Genomic DNA, 7,769 nt, shown 5'->3' with positions numbered 1-7,769 from the left:
CCCTGAAGTGTAACAGCCATACCACTATCAGACTGGGTGGGGCCCCCAGCTTGGGCAGACACGCTGGGACTCTGTGGGCTCGTGCCAACACATAGAAGGAGGATAGCCCCCCTAGAGCCACTTCTGCTCGTAGGCAGTCCTCAAGGAATAGGACCAGGGTTCTCTCCCTCCGCCTTCTCAGGCACACCGACCAGGCGGATGTTGTTTCTCCGGAAGCGTCCTTCACTGTCTTCAGCCCGAACTTCTAGCACCTTAACTTTTGTTTCTAATTCTGCTAGTGTCTTTTGCACCTCAGTCATCTGTGTTGGTAGGCCCCCATTTCCTTTTCAGAGGCTGTCACCCGCTCCTTGAGCTTCCGATGGTCATCTTTCAATAGGTTCAGATCTGTGCCTATTGCGTCTATTTTCCCCTCCAGGGCCTCTATGGAGGCCGCAGTTGCTTGCATAATGTCTGCCAGCATCGGTGACCTGGAAAGCAGATCTTTATTGATTTCAAGCACTTCTTACTCATCATCTGTCTGGGGTCCGGTGGCGTCGACACTGAGCACATGAAATCCACTTTTCTTTTGGGTTCTCCCCATGGCCTCAAGGAAACACAGTGTTTCTCCCTCTGAGCACAGCTGGGTCTGGAACTCAGTAGGATGCTCTGCTCTAGCTCCGCCGCTTGCCAGACGTGGCGTTGTTGTATATCTAGGACCCTAATTCGATATTCCCGATTTATGCCCTTATATGGCTATATGGCTACATATGGCTGACGTCTTATGTCCAACCTTACGTCAAACCCGGCACCTTTCAGGTATATGGCTATATGGCTACATATGGCTGACGTCTTATGTCCAACCTTACGTCAAACCCGGCACCTTTCAGGTATAAATATACCAACGCTGCCTTAAGCAAACACACGGTGGTTTGGAGAGGAGCGGCTACCTACTTGCCCGAGAGCCCAGCTGATGCGAGAGCCCACGGACGCCGCCCCTCCCTTTTGACAATGCTGTTTATATTATTCCAATGCGCAGAGCCTATTGGGAATATAGGAACTACACTACATGGCGCCCAATGTTTGGTAAGGCGATAAATCTAACGCAAGACATTAGAGTAACTCAGTCGTGCTTTTTCACACAGACCCTTTTCCCGTAAAAACTCCAATAGACGTCTGGAGTGGGTAAAAGGTTAAAAATCCGCCGGAACTTAGTAGGAAGAGATTCCTATGTATTAGTTTTTGGTTTAGTCAACGTTGAAGGATACAGTGTTCCAAAATATTGTGCACCTAATCTTTGTTTCCCTTGAAACTTGATCTGCAACAAAACTTTCAGTCAGCAAATGGCGGAAAGTGAAGACGAAAGGGAGACAGCAAGAATAGCAGCTCAACTCCTAGCGGATGACACAAGTCTCCAAGAAAATGACCCGAATGTTATACTCATTCTGGCAAATATAAGAAGAACTATAACTATTAAACTTATAGAAAACGGACTGACATCACGAGGTGGTACAGTCATATTCGTGGTAGAGGCCCATGAATATCGGCAGACAGAGGTATTCTATTTATGGATACACTTTCCAGTAGCAAACGCTGTAACAAAAGAATTCCACTATTACAAAATAGAGGAACCTCCGGATGAATACACTCCTTTCGAGGAGGTTGAAATCCCACTAAATTACCAAGAGCACCTGCTCTGGTTTAAAGGCGCCCTAAAACATAAAAATCACATCACCAGGCTCGGTCCACTAGGTAGACCAGGAGCAACATGGCCGGTTCTAGCCAGTTACACATCACATCAGGACATTGAGAAGATGTCAAGTGAAGAACTTTTAATTAAAATAAAAGAATTAACAAAGGCATATAGAGAATTAGTTCAATTGGCAATGGAGGATATAACATACCTCCAGAGACTGAAAGAAACAGATATAGCAGACCAACCATTTGAACTTGCCAGAATCATTGAAAAATCCTATGAAGAACTAGGTAGAGATAGTTTGGGAGGGAAACCAGTAAAACCCAAACTACTTGAAAATCCGGAAAAAACACTTATTAAAAATAATCTAAACACTCCAAAAAAGAGTTGGGATGGAAATAAACAATCCACTCCCAAAGAAAAATGATTCCAGTCCACAGGAAGGTCTCCTCAACGGAGAGAAAGATCTCCGGACCAAGGAAACAAGTCTCCCCAGAGGGAGCCCTTTGAAAAAAGATACAACCTTAGAGATAGGGATAAATTGAAAAAACATGATAGATATCAAGATATTGATACACGTCCCTCTCGATCTTTTCAGACTTCCTCACAGAAATCGGAAAGAAGAGGACAGTCAGAACACAAGGAAGAGCACGTCAAGTCCAAAGACAAAGAACCTGCTCATCAAAGTAAAAAATTACAATTTCCAAGAAAGAAGGTAGCCAGCATTAAAATAATAAAACATGCAGAGGATACTGAGGACACAACTGAAAAACGGAAAGTGGGCCCAGACAATGCTAGACAGCGCAGCAGAAGTGACAATAGCTCGCAAGATCTTGATGAATCTTCTGGAGACAGTGGACACGAATGAATACATTCAGGAGGAAACTGCAGATACCAGAGTTAGCAAACCTCATAAAATATAAGAAATAACACTGCGTATAGAGGGGGACAAGACTATGAATGAATGAATTAAATTAAATTTATATTGCGCAAACTTTGCCCAAAGGCATCAAGGCGCATGGGATGGAAAAGGATGAAAGCAATACAAAAACCAGGGTGGGGAGTCTATAGGTATGCTTCTGTGTAAAGCCAGGTCTTTAAGGCTTTGCGGGAGTGATCAAGAGACGCCAGACCCTTGAGCTCGTCAGGAAGAAGGTTCCAAAACTTCGGGGCAAGAGCAAAGAAAGCCTTCCCTCCCCATCTGGCCTTCCTCGTCCGCGGAACGGACAGAAGGTTCTTGTTGGCAGAGCGCAAGGCCCTGCCAGGGGTATAAAAAGACACAAGAGACCTAATGCCTTCTGCACCGTAGCCGTGAAGGGCACAGTGGGTGAGACAGAGAACCTTAAAGTCTATCCTGGACAGCATCGGGAGCCAGTGTAGATGTTTTCTTATAGCAGAGCCTGAGGATCGTCTAGGGGCGTTGACGACTAACCTGGCTGCAGCGTTCTGCACAACTTGCAGACGTTGAACCAGCCTCTTATTTATGCCTAGATAGAGCGCATTGCAGTAATCTAGGCGTGAAGAAATAAGGGCCACTAGGAAAGTAAGGGGTCTCTTTTGGGATAACCTTTCGAAAGGCTATGACATCCTGTTAGCTGAGAAAGACTGGCCACCAGAGTTTGTCAGGGAGTGCCCTCATGGCGAAGAAATGATTATGCCTGCCTTCTCAAATCATATTTCAACTCATAAAAAATCCATATATGCAAGAAAATGGGCAGTAGCTCAAGCTCCTGCATTATATAACAATCATGTAGGATGGGATGAGGACTCTCCTCCTCACAAAATCCAGTAAAAAAGTCAACCTACTGCACAAAGGCAGTACCCAGTTAAACAAGCTAAAAAGCAAGTCAGGGAGATCTTAGATCAACTTGAATACCAGGGGGTGATTGAAACATGCACCTCACAAATGAACAATCCTTTGTTTCCTGTCTCCAAGCCAGACGATTCATATCGTCTAAGTTGGACTACAGACACCTAAACTCCTGCTGCAAAACATTTGCAGTGCAAAACTCACACAGTGCAGCACTAATGAATAATATCGTGCGCAAAAAATATAAAACGACATTAGACATCTCTAATGGATTCTTTTGTCAAAACATTGCACCTGAAAGCAGGTATTTGACCGCTTTCTCAATAATGGGGTCGCAAAAACACTTCTGTCGAATCCCACAGGGATTCAAGAATAGCCCAGGATTATTCTCAGCAAGAGTAACAGAGTTACTACAAATATATGATGATGAAGCATTATCTTATGTCGATGACATCTATCTAACAGATGATGACCTGGAGACACACTTGAAAAGAGTAAACACCATAATACTTGGGTTCGCAGCTGAGGGTTACAAATTCAACTTTAAAAAGTCAAGAATTGCCCATCTAACTGTCGTGTTTTTAGGATATGAATTATCAAGTGAAGGCAAAAGCCTAGCAGACAACTTCTTAGAGAAGTGTGCTGTACTCCAAGCACCTAAAACGCTGAAGAACTTACAATCAATACTAGGTTTCCTGAATTTCGGAAGAACATACATTCTAAATTATGCAGAGAGGGTTAAACCTCTCTATAAATTAATAAAACCTGATTTCAAACCAATAAATTGGACTCAGAAACACACAGAAATTTTAAGATCATTGCAAACAGACATGTTAGCTAAAACAAAATTACAAACTCGCGAAAACATACGCAACCTGGTAATCCGAGTCGTCCCAGGAAGATGCGAATTCACGTACCTAACCTCTAATGAGGGAGAAACGGTACCAATAGCTTACAAATCACATTTTTACACACAAGCTGAAACGAAATTCAGTTCTACTGAAAAAATACTAACTGCGGTTCAAACTGCTGTAGCAAAAGAAAGAGCCCTAGCACAAGGTAAACGAATAATAATCGTTACACCTGTACCTGCCCTAGAAGCAGTAACAAAGGCAAGCATTCCAAATGCTAAAGCACTACATCCGAGATGGATACAATGGGTTAATTCTCTTGCTGCAACAGACGTAATATACGAATTTGATCCTAATTTAAAAACACAAGAATTTCTCCAATATGAATATGAATGTCCCCTGCCGACCGAAATCCTGCCTCTGGAACATTACGGCTGTATAATATATACAGACGGATCAGCACAACTCGCAGTTGGGGGTAAACAAGCTTACAGTGCTGCGTGCGCGATTGTTAAAGGTCGTTGGCACGAAGGAAAATTTAGACCACTGGTCACTAAAACCCAATCTCTAGGAGATTGTACAGATCAGTGAGCTGAACTACTAGCATTTAAGATGGCGCTTGAAAATACCGATCGCGATTTCCCCACACTAATAGTGTGCGATTCATATTATTGCGTTCAGTCTTACAATGAATACTTGCATAACTGGGTTCAAAACGGTTTCAAAGATGCAAAAGGTGGCACAATCAAGCATAAAACGCTTTGGGAACAAGTATTTCTTTTACAGAAAGAACTACAAAAGACTCACGTGATCCATACACTGAGTCATCAACGTGATGGCGTTCACGTTGCGGGGAATTCATTGGCTGATGAGGCCGCGAAGGCAGCTGTACAAACGGCTTCCGTAGCTGCTATCACCCGGTCAAAAACAAAAATAGACAGCGATATAATGCAAGCTGTCAGTGCTACGGTAAAAGATGATATAAAACACTCCCGAAAGGCTTTCCGGTAAAGTACTCGTACATAACTGATGCGAATAATGTTCCTTTTGGTCGAATCCCTGGAGTGGGGGATAGGGCAATTCCAAACATGGAACACAGGTTAGGACTAATTACAGCGGCACACGAAGGGCTGGCTTCTGCACATGCTGGCGCTTCTGCCACAAAACAGATATATTGGTGGCCGCGTATGAGAAAACAGACTAGGAACTATGTTTTAGAATGCGAGATATGCCAAAGAATGAAAGAATCAACAGTGAAACGACCAGCACAGACGCCCCTTCTAATCTCAGATAAACCATTAGCGTGTGTTTACCTGGACCACTGTGGTCCCTTACAAAGGGATGGCAACTATAAATATATCATGGTCGCAGTGGATTCCTGCACGAGATTCATTTGGATGTGGTGCCAGCGCTCGGCTGACACCAGAACCGTTATAAAAGATTTGCGAGTCTTTATCGGCACATACGCAATTGGCATGCTACATTCTGACCAGGGTCCTGCGTTTAGCTCTAGGGCTTACAAGGAGGCCATGGCCAGCATGGGCATTGCATTGCGGTACTCTTGTCCATTCCATCCTGAGGGAAATGCGGTAGTGGAAAGAAAAAAACGTGACATAAAGCAATCTATAACGGCGAGGGTATTAGGTTCGGGTGATGGGTGGGTCCAACATTTAACAAGTGTCCAACGTAGTCTTAATAATCTGCAAAGAAATTCTCTAAAAGGTCTCAGTCCATACGAACTATTGTTCGGTACTAGAATGCACATTCAGGATCTTGATAGTCACACTTCAGTGGTAGAAGAAAAATGCTTTGATATCAAAGACCGTTTGGCTGTTTTACAGGACTTAAATGAAACAAGACGAAACCTGAGTAACATAAAAATAAAACAACAGCCAACAGCCACTGAAGAAAAACCACCTGTCCCAGCAAGACCTGTCTGGATTCTAAAGATTGGGGATCTGGTCAGAGAGAAGATTGTGGTGAAGAAGGAATTTGGGCCTTCTTACAGAAAATCAGTACCTGTCTTAGCTGTCAGCGGAACAAGATCAGTTGTACTACCGCCCCTTGCTGGTAAAAAGGAGAACCGAGCTGTATCCATCGACCTGGTAAAACCACAATCATGTGGCCAATAATAAGTAGTAGGCCCAGTGGACTCCCAAGAAATAGCAGAATACCAAAATTTGCTACTATCCAAGAGGTTCAAACTGAGAGACTAATCACATTTGATAAACCTGCAGTGAATAAAAAAGGAATATGTAACAAAGCCATGGAACTTGTGCCTCTTGAAGCCCAAATTGCCACAGTTCGTCAAGAAACACCTGTCTACAACGATGTAGCCTCAGACTATCCTAACGTAACAAAGAGAAATCCAAAAGCAAATGAAAATTCGGAAGCAATTCAAACAATTGACAGAACTGCACCTGGCTACTTCATCAATTTCGATGACTTTTCTGATGATCCAAGTGAACATGAAGAAACGCCAGCAACAAAAAATTTCAAAGACAAAGTGACTGAACTCTTTCATCAACTAAAAGAAACCTATCTGATTTCTCCATGGATTGAATTTTGGATTGTGTTAGGTGTACTACCTCCTGCTTTGGCTCATCATGGTTCTTTGTTTGGGAAAATTCATTGAAGGAAAATACAGTACAATGGACACAGCAAGTCAGAACATCAACTTGGTCCTAAAACCTCACAAGTCAACTCACATCGAGAAAAGAGAACTGTCATCAGTGAACATCACAGCCAATCCAATACCAGGTGGGGTAGCATGGGACAAAACAGATTATGAAATTTATGGCACGATTGAGCTCTTGAAATATCCACACCAGTTCAAGGTTTCCTTAAGTGACTTTGTAAAACCAAGTATTTTTTCTGATGATTGGGACTTTGAAAATATTAATATTATGATGTCAGATTTAGTAATGTCAGCCAAATTCACAGAACATGATTATTTACAAGGTACATCAAATTATGAAGAAATGTATTGCTACAATCATTTTGGTCATCACTATTTGCATAAATCTGCTCAACCTAGAAATGTTTTTAATTATAATCAATGGGAACATATTTCAACACCGCCTAAAGACAGCTCAAAACATTTTATGAGAAATTCCCATACTTCTCAGGTTTTAACACAAGTGATGCAGAAACGTTTTATTTTAAAATGTTAAATAAGAAAGGAATGAAAACAATGTTGACAAATACTAAATTGATTTATTCTGAAACATTTTTATGAAAAAATGACTACATTTGGTTTTGAATTCTGGAAAAACAACATTGAAACAAAACCATCTGGGGTACAAAAGACTGGCAGGTCCAAGGTTTAGAAGCTTTATTTAGGGCCTGCATGATCCCAGACAATTAATATTCTTGAATGACACCATTCAACAGACTACTTGTCTTGGCCTAGCTAAGATAAAAGACTTAAATAAAC

This window comes from Lissotriton helveticus, chromosome 2_1 (genome assembly GCF_964261635.1).
Source record: "Lissotriton helveticus chromosome 2_1, aLisHel1.1, whole genome shotgun sequence".
NCBI lineage: Eukaryota > Metazoa > Chordata > Amphibia > Caudata > Salamandridae > Lissotriton > Lissotriton helveticus.
The sequence above is the reverse complement of the archived record's forward strand: the minus strand, read 5'-3'. Positions refer to the sequence as shown.